A 16216-nucleotide genomic window follows, 5' to 3' on the forward strand; every position below is an offset into this window, starting at 1 on the left:
TCTGGGCTTAAAACATGAAGCTATGAAAGAAAGCAAAACCAAAGAGGCCCAGTTTATATGCTGACATTTGTAGACGAGGATAAAGAAACTTGGTAATGAAAATGCTAATCAAATATCATTGTGAATGCTCTTTTTTTTTTTCATTTTTCTAATATTTGATGGAAGCCTTTACTAGATTTCTATTTTAATTACTTTTCATTTGCAAAAATTGAAGCCTAATTAAAAAACACCCTAGGGTAAACCCTTGGGGATGGTCTTTGTTGCATTCCACCTCCAGTTTCTAGCTCACTTTTAGCCTACTCATGCTTCCTTAGACACTTAATATGTTAATTCTTTCAGAAATAGTTATCTGTTAAATGAGGGGACTGGGCAACATATATGAAATGACTGCATTTTTAATGGTGAAATTTTGGACGATAAAAAGAGAGCTAAACTTAAATAGATCATATACACACATATTCTTTCAAATGCAGTCATACAGATCGAGGCTTGAAGATGTATCCCCAGTCACTGCTGCCTTTATGATATAACTAACATTATTTACCCTTCTATTCTGAGACCTTGCTGACTTGTTTTTGACCAAAGTTCTGACAGCAGTGAGTTCCATGTCACAAAGGAGGAGAGCCTTATCTGAGGCGATTGAATAGGTATTTCAATATTCTAACCCACTGAGATTTATTTTGCTGGCAAAAGTAGTCCATATTTTGATTACTTTATAAAGGCTAGATATGGCTTTGCTTATTTTGATTGGTCAGAGATTTTCTTGTTTGCTTGGATCAGAATTTCCCATAGTTTAGGCCTCAGATCAGGGCCAGTTCACAGAAAACTGGTATGGATTCTCAATACAAACCTAAAATTGAAAGGAGAAAGAAGGGAAGGAGGGAAGAAAAGAAGGGAAAGAGAGAAAAAGAGAGAAAGAGAAAGAAAGAGAACTCTGTGTAGTCCCAGATTTGTGTCTGGCCTCCCAGGAGTGGTCTACAGCCTCCTGGGGAATGAGCAAGGTCCCCGCTAAAGAGACAGAAGCGGGAAGCAAACATTTATGACGTCTCACAGAAGCGGTGTCCGCTCCTGCCAGATCCAGCAGGCGTGGACTCAGAGCTAGAGCTGCTTCAGGCAGAAAGACAGGCACCGCCCCTGTCCTGAAATTGGCCCGCACTCTGACTCATCTTTTTGAGCTAGTACACCTGGCAGAGTTGTCAACACAGTGCATGTGACGGCTTCCAGCTTAGAGGCTATTGGGTGAGCAGAGCTTCTAGAATTCTCCTAACTCCCTTGTGAGAGATTTAATGATGTGGTGGTGATGATTGTCTCCTGTTGAGAATGGAGACCACCAATTGGAAGACCTGAGATGCTTTTGCATAATTTGGGCCTAATTCCTTATTACTCTGCCAGAGCTGTTATTCATCTCAAGCATCATGCATGTACAGTGTATTAGTCAGGAAATAGAACCAGTAGGAGATCTATGTCTATATCTCCACATATCTGAATGTGTATCTGTATCTCTATTTATTACAAGGATTGGATCATGTGGTAATGGTGGCCCGCCGTCTGCCATCTACAAGCTGGAGGCCCAGGAAAGGCAGGGGTATAGTTTGGAGCTTGGGTGCTAGAGAGCTGATAGAGTGGATTCCAGGCCAAGTCTGAAGGCCTGAGAATCAAGAGTGTCGCGGGCAGGAGATCTGTGGACCAGCTCATATAGTCGGGCCAAGAGAGGCTGTCTAAACTTCTCCTGCCTTCTTGTTCTGTTTGGGCCTTCAACAGATTGGATGAGGCCCATTCGTGCTGAGCAGAGCCATCTGCTGTACTCAGGCCAGCGCCAGTCCCGAAGCTCATCTCTTCTTTGGATGCGAATTATCTCCCACATTCTGGAGCAGAGAGGCAAATAGATACAGTTCCTAATCATCTTCCCCATGTCTATTTTGTACCCCATCCCCAAAGAGACACGTGCACAAGGTCTGGGGTGTGCTGGCTCTCTTTAATGTTCCCACACTTTTGTTTCCCGTATACTTTCAATGCAATGTATATTTGGTGTGTCTGTGTATGTTTGGTGGGGCAGGGTGGGTGGGAGAGGGTGGGTGGTTTAGGGAGCCTGAGCTGGATAACAAAAAAGGTTTTATTTTGTTTAGTAAAGAATATATCTGTTCTTTATTATATATCTGTACACCCATCATCCATCTCTGTCTGTCTCTGCCTCTCTTTCTTATCTATTCATCCATTTGTCTAATTTTTGTGTCAGGATATTATCTATATTAGAATCCTTTCCCAGTTATAGTTTCATGTGGGGAACCCTGATTTTGATCTGACAAAAATACTTCTAGAAGTCACAAAATTCTGACTCTCTACCAGTTACCAGTGAGGTAAGAATCCGTTCTGATGATCTCATTCATCTATCAAATATTAATTTAGAGCTTGTAAGATAGATGCTGCGTTAGCTTCCTTACTACGCATTTCAAACTCATTTCCCCTTGCCTCCTCCCATAGAAGTTGCAAAGGTAAACACTTACATTTTTAGACAACCCTGAAACTATGGGTGGCCATGTAATGCTGTTCTGGCCAATGAAGCATAAGTAGGAAATATTGCTTGAGATTTCAGAGAATGTCTTTGCTTTCTTGATACAATATATAGTACCATCTGCTTTTATTCTACACCCTATCTTCCGTTATCTTGCCTGGAATAAAGATGTGATGTCTGGAGCTCTAGCAGCTACGGCATGATCATGAAGTAAGACCAAGAGAATTAGTGACCGTGGCCCTAATGTCCTTCACCTAATGAATCCACATAAGCAATTACCCTCAGATTTCCTGTATATGCCCAGACAATTGGGTTTTCTAAGACTCACAACCAAATGGAAAATAGTGGAAAGAGCACAGGATGGAGTCTCGGGCCTATGATTTTGTGAGCAAGACAGATCTATAGAAGTTGAGGTCTTTAAGCAGTGTCCTCCACAGACGTACTTTGGAAGCTCAGGGCTCATTTCCTGCCTGAGAAATCTGGAGCACAGAGACCAATAAAACACATTTCTAACTATTAATGCAGAATCAGTGGCAACTCCAGTGTTAATCCTGCAGGCTGGAAATAAATTATGCTCTGTCTCCACCAGACTGAATCTTTACTAAAACAGCATTAATACCTATTTATATTTTTCTATCAATATTTCATAAATTTGAAGAGAAACAACTTGAAAGAATTCAGATGGTTTTTTTTCTCCGTGTGTGCTTTCAGAGCATCAATTATTGCTGTGGGGCACCTTCGGCATTGCCTAAAGCTGCAGTAAATTCCCTAGTTCTAACTTTGAAGATTTTAGAAATGCTAATGGTGGAATGTGTATGAGTTATTACTCTTGCTCTAACACAGCAATACTCTCCTGAAGAGTAAACAAAATCCTCATTCAATTTAAGAATGAATGATAATTTTTTTGGCTTGAGTTAGAGGAGGTGTGAGTGGAACGTGGGAGGGATGTGTGAACTTCTTAATTGTTTTAAATTCAGTATCTCACTGAGTGAAGAATATAGATAGGTCAAAGAAGATTGTTAGTATAATATCTTTACATTTTTTTCTAAATATTTCACATTTTCTAACTCATCTGATTCTTATGAAAATACTGTTTGGCAGGTAGGTTAAATATAACTATTTCCATTTTGCAGATGGGGAGTTCAAGGCCTATAGTACTTCTTCTTGATGGACTTCTCAGTGTTCTAGGAGGACAAAACTCATTACTCACAATTGGTATAAAAATGGTGATCTATTGGGATGCCTGGCTGACTCAGTCAGTTAAGTGTCTATCTTTGGCTTAGTCATGATCCCAGGGTCCTGGGATTGAGTCCCACATCAGGCTCCTTGCTGAGTGGGGAGCCTGCTTCTGCCTCTGCCTGCTGCTCCCCTTGCTTGTGCTCTCTCTCTCCGACAAATAAATAAAATCTTAGAAAAAATGGTGATCTATTGGTCACAACTGTTACTTTGTAGTCCTTTAAGCTTGGTAATTAAAAAAAGAAAAAAGAAAACTTGACCAACTTCCCTCATTTCACTCATGAAAACAACAACAACCAAAGAATGGAAATATTCTATTTATGAGTCTATTTATATTTGATCCAAATTGAACCAGGAAAGGTAGAGAGGGAATGAAGAAGGGAGAAAGGACGATCAGAATTAGCAGCTATTGAATACTTGTTGTAGGCTGGGAAGGTGCGGGAGATATGATATATATCATCTCAGGAACTCTGGATAAGAACTTGGTGGGTGGTGCATTAGTCACACCTTCCAGGTGGAGAGGTAGGCTCGGAGAGGTTAGCCACTTGCCCAAGGTCATACAGGTAGTATATCATGGAAGAGTGATCATACTGGGGAATCTGTTTTCAGGTTTTTTATTTTTTTTAGTTTTTAAAGATTTTTATTTATTTGACAGAGAGAGAGAGACAGCCAGCGAGAGAGGGAACACAAGCAGGGGGAGTGGGAGAGGAAGAAGCAGGCTCCCAGTGGAGGAGCCTGATGAGGGACTCGATCCCATAACACTGGGACCACGCCCTAAGCCGAAGGCGGCCGCTTAGCGACTGAGCCAATCAGGTGCCCCTGTTTTCAGGTTTTTTAGATTGTGTCTCTCTAGGATTTTGTTTATTTCATCTAAGTTATCTAATTTATTGTATACAGTTGTTCATAGTATTCCTTTCTAATCCTTTAAATTTACATAAGGTTGGTAGTAATGCTTTGTGTTTCATTTATGAGTCAAGTAATTCGAGTCTTCTTTTTCTTGATCAGTGTGGTTAAATGATTGTCAATTTTGTTATCTTTTCAAATAATCAACTTTTGGTTTTGTCAGTTTTCACTACTGTTTTTCTATTCTCTATTTATTTTCTCTATTTCTCTATATTCTCTATTTATTTATTTTATTTTGTTTCCAATCTTTATTATTTCCTTTCTTCTACTTACTTCAGGTTTAGTTTTCTTTTCTTTTTTTCAGTGTCCTTAGGTAGAAGGTTGGGTTATTGATTTGAGATCTTTCTTTTTTTTTTTTAAAGGATAGACATTTATTATAATTTCCTTCCAGATACTGCTTTAGTAAACATTTTTTCCCAAGTACTGCTTTAATTGTATCCTATAAATTTTGCTATATTCTTTTTTGTTTTGTTTTCATCTCCTCAAAGTATTTTATAATTTTGCTTGCAATTTCTTCTTTGACCTATGGGTAACTTAGAAGGGTCTTACTTAATTTCCACATATTTGTGAATTTCTCAAAATTTTTTTCTGTTATTGAGTTCTAACTTCATCCCATTGTGGTTTGAGAATAGTCTTTGTATCCTTTCGATCTTTTAATTTTTATTGAGTTTTTTTTTTAATGACCTAACATACAGACCTAGCATCTGTACTTGTGAATGATCCATGTGTGCTTGAGAAGAATGTATATTGTGCTTTTATTGGGTAGAATGTTCTATTGTTGTTAGGTCTAGTTGATTTATAGTGTCATGAATTTTTCTATATATTTGTTGATCTTCTGCCTGGTTGTTGTATCCACTAATGAAAGTACGGTATTGAAGATTGAATTGTCTATTTCTCCCTTCAATCAGTCATTTTTTGCTTGTGTATTTTGGAGACGCTCTTGTTAGGTACACATATGTTCATAAATGCTTTATCTTACTGATGGAGAGATACATTTATTATTATAAAGTGATTCTCCTTATCTCTAGTACCATATTTTTGTTTTAAAGTCTATTTTGTCTGGTATTAGTATACTCATTCTAGCTCTCTTATGGTTGCTCTTTTCATGATACAACTTCCATTAAAATGAGCTGGAGTGTGAGGTGATAGAGTGGGTCATGGCTCAAATGCCACTGATTCTTGCTGTTCTTATCAAGATTGATTAGATTTTCTTGAATGAATTTTCCATTTGTTATATGCCATTAGGACAATTTACAGAGACTTTACATTATTTAAAAAATAAACTTCACCAGTTATGGTTTTGTTGGGGAGATGACCCATGGAGATCTTCACCTTACTATTGTAGGAGTTCTCCTCAAAATTGATTTTAATCTCATCTCCTTCTTCTCTCCACCCCCATCACGTACCTTTCCTTTCAGATCCAAGTGGAACTTAAAAGACCCGATGTGGGGAAAAATATGGAATCTCCTTTTTCATACCTCCTCCCATTTCTTTGTCTACATCTGGGAGAAAGGATTAAGGGAGTGCATGAATGTATATTTATCTTTTTAATGTAACTGGGTGGTTTTATTATTATCTTTTAATAAGTTCTTTCAATTTCCCCAACTGAAACAAATGGTCATTTTGTGCCCTCCATGTAACGGCATCCAATCCTTACTTTTTCATTAGGTGTGTTTGTGTGTGTGAATTTTGCAGAGGGGTCTATGCAACCTCCCTACTTCGTGTTTATCTGAAATAGGAGACTAATATCCCATGGGTTAGTGTTCTTTATTCTGTATTCCAAAAGGTCTCCAAATTGATCTCAGGAGACCCTGCACTCTATGCAGCAGCAAGGATGGGGATCTTTCCAGGACTGAGTAGAACACGAATGCCCCATTTCCAAGGGTCCACCTTACCTGAGTTCTCTCTTTTGCTGGGGCCTCCTTATTGGGTGTTTGATGGGATACCAAAGTTTTAAGCAGAACTTGGTTTTAATTTAGTACTTGAGTCTAGAAGATTTAAATGGTGCAGAATTAAATCAAGTCTAATTCTTAAAATCAGTAACAAAGAAAGGATGGATATGGTATCATAAAATAAGTGATAACTTCAGTATCAATTTAACAAAGATGAAAATTGTATTCCCATTATTGAAATGTTACTTAACCATTCAAGTGTAACTCTCAGATTCACTATACTGTATAAACTACTTTATCTTTCTTTACTTGGGGGAGGGTTGGCCTTTTTGTTCTATTCAAGCTTTCAACTGATTAGATGAGGACCACTCACATTAGGGAGGGCAATCTGCTTTACTCAATCTACTGATTTAAATGTTAATCTCCTCCAAAAAACACCCACACAGGGATACCCAGCATAATATTTGATCAAATAGCTAGGCACTTTGTGGCCTAGTCAAGTTGACACATGAAATTAACCATCATGCTCCCTCCCTCCCTTCTTCCCTTCTTGCCCCATCTTCATGGCTATAGTTACCTAGAGTTGAACTTCTGTTGCACTGAGCTGGGTGTAGAGTGAATGAGCAGGTTGTAGCTCAAATGCCATGGATTCTTGCTGCTCTTATCAAGATTTATTAAATCAATCTTTCTTTTCTTTCTTTCTTTCTTTCTTTCTTTCTTTCTTTCTTTCTTTCTTTCAAGATTTATATATTTATTTGAGAGAAAGAGAGAGCCAAGGGAAAGGAAGAGGGAGAGGGAGAGAGAGAATGCCAAGCAGACTCCCCACTGAGTGCAGAGCACAATGCAGGGCTCAATGGGGCTCGATCTCACAACCCTGAGATCATGACCTGAGCTGAAATCAAGAGCTGGACACTTAACCAACTGAGCCACCAAAAATTAAATTTTTCTTGAATAAATTTTCCCAATTTACTATAAGCCATTAGGAAAATTTTAAATCCTTTGGATAAAATGGAATTCATTCTCCCTCCCTCTTTCCTTCACTTCCTCCCTTCTTGCCAGAATTCCTTCTTTTCACATTGACTTCCTTTCTTTTCTTTCTTCCTTCTTTTCTTTTTTCTTCCAACATGGGATTATTAGGGCCTCTAGCCCTATCATAGTCTATTAAGAGGAAAGTAATTTATACAACCATCCTTGTTTATCAAACTCTTTGGGGAAAATACTTGTAAAGATTGGAGATCTAAGAACTCTGGATGTCGGAACTGAATGCCAGCTCTTGGATTCCCAGTGGGAAGTGTGGCCTGGGAAAGAGGTTTACAATGGTAAGGGTCAGCAAGATTTGTCTGTTTATAATGGAATGTTTACCTCAAAAGTCATCTGTATTCTGTGACTTAGAGGAGAATACTCTACTGGAAATTATGCATTTATTGGTTTCAGTGTTCCAGATTTGGTCCTGATTTCAAGATTTTAATTATTTTTAATTAATATACATGACTTACACTGTTGCCTTTTCTTTTTAATGAATTTAAATATTGGTCTACACCAGTAACCAAAAATCTCGTAATATAGTTATTGTCCTCTGCAAAAAGTGGGTTTTTGTTTTTGCTCATAACTTTATTGAATATTTTTATGCTTAGATGTAAATGAAATTTCATTTTAGAGATATTTACATTATATATCTTAAAGTAGTGTTTTGTTTAGATTTTCCTAAATTATTTGTGCTGCTACATCAGAAAATTGAATAATGATTTTGTAATTTTCTTTATTAAAAATAGCTGAAGCAGTTGTTTTGAAGCTAGTGGTATATGAACCATCTCTAATTCAACATGTTAATCATGGATGCTTGGGGGGAGTATTTTGGAATCACAGTATTAAGAATAATCATTATCTCCTCAAACAACAGGCATTTATTTTGTGTGTGTGCACGTGTGTTTTTGTTCAATTCAAAAAATGGAGATTAAATGTCCTTTGTGTCCAAGGACATGTACCAGAGACACAAAGGTCTTCCATCAATTTTCAGACTACTTGGAGAGTGGGGGACATCTAACTGAGATGGTAGAAAGTCTAAGAAAGTTCCTTCTGAGATTGGAATAAATACTACAGAGTTTTGGAGAAGAGAGTAGTGCAGTGTGTTTCAGGGTCCAGAAAATGCACAGGGGAGGTGATGCTGTAATTAGTAATATTTACACTTTTAGTTGGAATTAATTGCTTCTGCTTCCATATTCTCTGCATCTGTGTTATTGTAGTTTTTCATTCAGCTTTAGCATATTTCATTATTTGTATTTGCTTCTCTGACTGTTTTAAAGCTTCTTGAGGACAGGGACCCTGTCATAATCATATTTGCTCCAAGTACTTGCTATTCCTTTGTATCCTTTCATCGAATCCCCATGGTAGTGGCTAAGCAAATGTTTGTTTAATTCAATTTGGAGCTATTATGGGGAGAAAATTATGCAGAAGCTCAGAGCTCTAGTCCATATGAGTCAAAATACCTTTGAAAATAGGGTTTAAGATTAACAGATAAATCCTGTGAAGTAATTAACACTTTCCTCTGAAAAGCAGTCAGAGCCCAGATAGACGTGAGGTTAGAAGCTGTGAAAATATTTTTGAGAAGCAAGGGGGATATGGCAGGACACACTTGTTTACAGACACACAGGACAGAAAAGGTGAGCGGTGCTCGTTACAATTAAATGGTGCCTGGAGGTTTTAATTTGTACCTATGAGTACAGATGAGTTTTAGCTTTTGCTGAGGGTTAGCTATAGTGCCCACCGACCTTGCGACACTGTGGCATAAGATATGAAGAGATAAAGAAGACTTGGTTTCTGCCCTCAAGCAGCTTTTCAAAATGTGTTCTCAACAGAAACATATTATCAGCATTGTTTCTCTTGCTTCTGCCTTCCCTGTTTTTTGTACCTAGGGCTGTTGATTCTCCACCCCCCCCCCTCCACTAGCTATTCCTGATTCTAAAGCTAATCTTGAGTGAGGCAGACATATAGCCTCATTTTCACTATTTAGGAGGACTTGAAAATGAGTCTCACCCTGGGACCTGGGATCCAGGACTCAGCCCAGCCATGGACGCTGGGCTCCGTTGCTTCCTTGAATCTTCTCCTTAAGTTAGACCTGGGATGGCAACTGTTTTGTTGTCACATGGTTAGAGCTATATATTATTTGCTACTCTCTCTTTTACCTGGTCTGGCACCTTTGTTCCCTTAAGCTTCTGCCTTAGCCACAAGAGTGGCAGCCATGTATCTCTCTGCCCATTTCCTCTGGCTCTCTGGCCCCAAATACCAGCCTGTTTGGGTCTTTCCAGTCTCTTTCTCTGAGGGCTGGGCACCATCCTGGTACAACAGACTGCAGGCCCCAACTCTGTAGGGAATGGGACAATCTCCCAGGACTGCCATTACTGTCTTCTTCCATTTCTGAGATTCTCTGCTCTACTCCTTTTGGAATTGGCCATTTCTATGTACTCCATCTGTAAGACCTGACCGCCCAGGAGCAATGGTTTCCTGCATTGTGCTGTGTTTGCTGTATCCCCTGGATTCTAAGTCTTAGACTCTCCAGCTCCTTTCCCCGGGCCAGTCTTCGGAGCTGGACCAGGTTCTGTGCTATCCCCACCTCCATTGTTACTTTACCTGCTCTTTCTCCTCTTTCTTCCAGTTCCATGTTTCTGAGGACCCTTCATACTTCAAGGTCAAGTCCAGGTAGGTATTGCTAAATTAATCTTCTTGTATTAAATGATGCTTCTAATCTAGTTAGAATAATTTTCTTAGCAGATATGGATACATACACACACACACACATGCACACACTCACACACACAAACACATGCATTCATCCATAGTCCATTCTCTTTAAATATTAACTTTGTGTCCAAGTGTTGGTATTTCTTTTCATCCGTCCATCCATCCATCCATCCATCCATTCATCCAACAGATATTTAGTAAGAAACTACTGAACTTAAGCCTTCTGGCTCAAATGATTATTGGTAAATTCAAGCGATATAGACACTCTGAAGATAAAACTCTGCTAGCTTTAGAATTTCTAAGATGACCACATGAATTCTTTAACTTTTGTGCTATATAATTATGAGTGATAAATTCTAGACCATGAATGTAACTTTAAGGCTAAATGTATTTTAAGTTCAAGTAATAAAAATATGATCTCCACTCTATTATATGGGATTTTAAAGCTAACTGTTATATATCAGGTACTTTACATATTTTATGAGATAGGTGTTATCATCATCCACAATTTAAGATGTGAAAATAAAAAATGGAAGCTCAGAGAAAATTAAGTAACTTGCCCAAAGTCAATTGTCAGAAAGCAGTGGAGGGAGATTGTATCCTTAGGTATTTCTAGGTCTATAGTCCAGGTTCTTACCATATCGCCTCTCTAATATTTAATACAGAATCAAAACATTTGAATTTTTACAATCTGATGCTATTAGAATATCTTATTATATTTACTTTAAAATGGTTGCATTTTTATTCTTCCTGTTAAGTCTATCATAGAAACATTATCTGGTCACGTCCAACTCCCACCAAGCCCCCAGAATTTGTCTAGCATTTAAATAATCAGGATACAGCTAAAGAAAGGGGTTTGATGAGTAAGGGGAAAATGCATGGCTGCTTCCCTGCTGCTCAGGAACTTTACTTGTGGTCTAGTATCTCAGCCCTTCATTTAAATTTTAAAGCTCTGAAGTTCTACCAAATTCTAACAAAGTTTCCCATCTCATGGCAGGAAGAGGTGGTATGAAGGCATATAACTGCAAGAAATAACAGCTGCTGTTTTTTGGTGAGAGAAGGGATGGGAAAACTACAAAGGCAGGCAAAGGGACTAAGAAAACTAAGAAATTTAAAGACCCTTTATTGTGAGACACTAGACACACATGCCTTAAAAAGGTATTGTAGGATAATTGCCTCTTTACAATGATTGTGTAGGTTGCTGGGACGTAGGGACACACATGATGATGATTTTGGGAAACACGTAAAAGATTAAAATATATTCCAATTCTTTCTCTTGGAAGGCAAGAGAGTGTGTATGACATATGAGAGCATTGAAATCCAAAATGGCTTTAGGACTTCAAGGAATACACTTCATTTTCTGAAAAATTACACTCATTTGGAATATGCATCCCACTGCTACTTCTTACCCTCTCTGTGACCTTCGGAAAGTCATTCAGTTTCTCAGAGACTGTTCCCTCCTCCGTAAAATGAGGCTAATAATAACAACGATGGGTTAGTTGTGACGATTAAGTTAGATCAAGGGTGAACACAGCTTCCAACATATGGTAAGTACCTAAGAAAGAGTTTGCTATTGTTTCTTAGGTTCTGTCCCTTTGCATTTTGCATTTACTTGGATCCATGGATTTAGGTTTTTGCATTTTAGAGCTTAAGAACATTCGTCTGCAGAGATGTGTTTATTAGAGTTTGCTTGTAGTATCTTGAGATCCATCTTTGCCTGAGTTTCTCATTACTTTTTACAATTACATGAGACTCAATTATGTTTCTCTTCTCTTTTTTTTGTTGTCCAATCACTCCACAGGAACCACATGGCAGCCATGATCTGGTTTAAAGAACACTAGGCCAGCCTCTGGAGATCCAGATTTCATTTTGTCTCTGCCAGTTACTCACTGTGTGAACTCGGGTAAGCAGCTTAACTTCTCTGGGCTTTTTGAGTCTGAGTTTCTCACTGATGTTCCTATCACCTTCTTTTATAGCATTTTCTATTAGTCTTTGGAACTATTTAAACGCTTTCTTTGAATATATTTAAATATATGCAAAGTGTAGTGTTGAAGTACGTTGGCTCTGGGGTCAGTTTGACCAGCTCCCGCACATGCTAGCTCCGGGAAGGTAGGCAAATTACCTAACTTGCCTGTACCTAGTTCTACTTATTTGAGAAATGGGGATAAGAAGGATCTACTTTGTACGGTTATTAGGAGGATTAAAAAATGACTAACACACCTGCAGCATTTGAAATCATGCCTAGCAGGGTATAAGCCCCATAAGGGATATGGAGATGAATACATTTTTAAAGAGCCTGCAATTTACTGGAGGAGATTAAGGCATATATCAAATAACAAGGAAGAGTATGATATATATTCAGTAGAGAAGAAATTGAAGAACCTGATGGAACATGGAGGAAGGAGCAATTAATTCCTACTGAAAGGACCAAGGAAGGTCTCATGCGTCAGGTCAATATTGTCCGGGCCAGGAGGACTGAGCTGGCTATCAACGGAAGGGTTTCTTAATAGAAAAAAAAATAGAGTCAGTGAAAAAAACCCAGAAAGTACCTGCTGTGTAGCTCTTTTTAGCTGCAGTGTTGATGCTGAGTGAGGGTGTGTACTGAGAGGTGAAGCTGGGAGAGTGACCTGGGATGAGATCAGTAAGGGGTTTAGTGCTTTGCTGAGGAGTATGGGGCTGACGCTACCGTTATTAGGAAGCACTGAAGGTGGTCGTTGAAGCGATATCATCCCATTTGTGAACTAGGAAAAAGTCTCAGATGGTTCTGTTAAGGAGAAAGTAGAGGAGAGGGAAATTGAAGTCAGGGAGAACATTTAACGGCTATTGGAATAGTCTAGTAAGAGATTATAAGGGTCTAAATTGAAGTGTTTGTTGGGATAAAGAGAAGGGCTAGAACTGAGAGCTGGGAAGGTAGGTGCTATCTTATAAACTCTCCTACCTGCCCATCATTTCTTTTTTCTCCCTGCTATGGTTCTTTCTGTCCACCCTCCCAGCTCCTGCGGCGTTCTCTGTGTGGTGATCTTCCTGTGCTCAGTGGCCCACGTGTTTCTAGTCATGGGAGGGTTAAATGGCAAGCCCTCAGTGAGCGAGGAAGCCAGGAGCTTGTGTTCCCACGTGTTTAAGGGAGAGGACGTTTGAGAAGCAGAAAACAATCACACAACAAATAGCTTTTGTTTATTGGGGGAGACGCTTCCAAGCAGTAATTATTCTGAAAGTCTTCCTTTACTGACAGGAACCCAACTATTGAAAGATGCTTTTAAACCTCTTCATTATATATGTGCAATAGATACTGTGTAGCAGGAATTGGGGGGGGGGAGCGTTTTGTAATGCAGCATCTGTGGTGTGGAGAGCACGGTCTTTCATCATTGCCGGGGTTTGTGTCATAGGAAATAGGAAAGGGACCGTCTGGATCAAAAGAAGTAACTATTGTAGACAGCACCTATGTATCGCAGGGCAGGTATTCTCTTCGCTTGAAAGAGTGCATTGTAAGCAATTGAAGGTCATGGGGATTCTCTTTAATTAGTTATACCTGGTTTGACAAAAGAAGGTGAAATTCATGAATCTGCAAAATACAAATCAGAAACCAATCCGTGAATACTGCAACAGAATAACAAAAGGAGATCAGAACCAGGTAGAAACAAAGTTAACAATTTTAGAGTGACAGTGATACCCTGGTGCAAAGAGACTGTTAATGAATCCCAGAACCACAGTGTAGCAGCTATTCCGCACTGACATATGTGAGTATGTACACCTGTGCATATCTATCTGTCTATCTATCCATCTGCATAGGTGTATATACATCATATAATACATAATATATGTAAATAAAAAATTCATTCAGCAAGTGTTAACTGACCACTTACTGTATGCCAGACACTCTCCTAGGTACTACGGATAAAACAGCCAACAGAAACAGATCACATCCTAAAGAACTTATATTTAGTAGGGGAGACAGACAATAAATACACATGAAGTCAGGTGGTGATAAGTACAAAGAATGAAAAAGAGAACTCATTAAATGCAGAATGAGTAGTCGAGGGAAGGCTGTGTTTCATATAATACGTCAGGAAGGGCCTCCTTAGTAAGGCGGAGATTTGAGGGAAGGCTTGCAGAGACGTGGGAAGGAAAAGTGGTCCAGCCAGAGGGGGCAGGAAGTGACGAGCTCTGAGTGAGAGGTCTTGGTGGTGTTGGGGAACAGCACTGAGGCAGGGTGCTGGGAGCAGACAGAGGGAGAAGGAAATGGTAGGTGGGGTGAGAGGAGTAGCTAGGTTTTTCAGGCCCTTTTAGAGCATAGTAAGGACTCTGGATTTTATTCTGAGTGAGATGGGAGGCTTCTAGAAGCATATTATAATGCTAATCACATAGGGTTAAATTTACTACTTCCATCTAGTACTTTCTGATCCCATTTCTGCATCTATACATTTCTATAATTAGGCATGTCCCCATCTAGCCCTCTTCTGTCCTGCTGGCCTCCTTCTCTCTATGTGCCTCAGCAAAGGCAGCTCTGGATTCCGTCCTGGAGTCTGCCACCGTATCCTTGGATAGTTTCAGTAAGTTACCCTTCTCATTTGGTTCTCTGTCAAAAAAAAATGGGAATACTTTCACCAAACTCATGTGATTAAAGATTTAACAAGAAAAAAGATATAAAAAATGTCCAAACTCATAATATTTTGGTATTCTTTGTCTTTACACAGTTACCACAGGGCTTAGCATGCAGTAGGCACACAATAAAGGCTGCGGCATTGAATTAGAAAGTTAAATGAGGGGACACATGAAGTGTTCTCTAAGTTTTGTTAGGGCTGTTTTATTCACTGAGCTCAAAAGATACTCTTTCTGGGGAGTATGACTCTCATTACCTAGAAAGTTGAGTTATTTTTGTTTTCATAATGCTTCTCTAATATTCTTATTAAAGAGCTTATTTTACTTCTTAGAGAGTGAAAATGGTTCATTATACTTAGATTTGTACTTTTCACGATGCTACAGATAATATATATTTAATTATCCCTTTTACAAAATTTTGCTAACAATTTTAGAACAATTTTAAAGCTTTGCAGAATGTTCTGTGTGATACGTGTATGTGTGTGTGTGTATGTGTACTTTGAGTCTAGCTTCTGTAGATGTGTGCAAAAAAGGTCAGAAATTCTTTTTTTCCTATGTGCATGTCCCTTTGATGTACCTTTGCAACTCCCATGAAGCTGGTATCTGTTCTTTATGTCTTGAATCCGAACTTGGCCCCATGACTTGCTTTGCCAATAAAACATTAGCATATGTGACACAAGCAGAGCCTGGAAAGTTCCATGCACAGGACCCTCCCTTGCTGCTCTTGGGGGCCCTGTGGCCACTGGCTTGTCAACAAACTTAGGCTTACCTGCTGGCTGATGAGTCGCATCTGGCCAGTTGCCTCCTTTGACTCTGCCAGCAGCCAGCCGACTACCAGACATGCCAGTAATGCTCGTGTCAGCCCCCTGACACATGATCGAGCCTGACCAACAACAAACACATGGACCAGAATAAACCATCCCAGCTGAGCCGAGCCCAAATTGCTAGTCCTCTGAACTGTAAGCAAATAAATATTTTAAGTGCTAAGTTTGGGGCAGGAAAATCGAACCAATACAGCTCTTATCCCTATTAATTGTTTATATTTTTGTGAAGTGTATTTTCTCTTTGTTTCTTTTTCCTCCAAACTCACTGTAGTAGAGACAGTTAGTCCCCCAACATCCATTTTCTCTTATTTGTTTTATTAATAGACCTTTCCCCTTCCCCCACCTACACACATTTGAGTTTTATCTGGGCTCACAGCTGTCCAGCCTGAGACTAATTTCCCTGCCTTTTCTTGCACCTAAGGTGTGGTCATGTGGCAATATTATGGGCAATGTGACACGAATGGACAAAACGTGTGCTAAGAAAGCTGCTTGCTGTCCACTCTTTCCCCCCT

At 39.2% G+C, this 16216-nt stretch overlaps 1 long non-coding RNA gene across 2 annotated transcripts in view; it reads left to right on the plus strand.

Moving 5' to 3' along the window:
* The window catches only part of LOC113256117 (uncharacterized), a 102828-nt gene that overhangs the window by 57242 nt on the left and 29370 nt on the right, over positions 1-16216 (plus strand). For both annotated transcript variants that reach the window (XR_003316548.4, XR_006409693.3), the window contains exons 2-3: positions 10196-10239; positions 12083-12184. This is a non-coding gene — a long non-coding RNA (uncharacterized LOC113256117). The remainder of the gene's footprint in view (positions 1-10195; positions 10240-12082; positions 12185-16216) is intronic.

This window comes from Ursus arctos, unplaced genomic scaffold (assembly GCF_023065955.2).
Source record: "Ursus arctos isolate Adak ecotype North America unplaced genomic scaffold, UrsArc2.0 scaffold_21, whole genome shotgun sequence".
NCBI lineage: Eukaryota > Metazoa > Chordata > Mammalia > Carnivora > Ursidae > Ursus > Ursus arctos.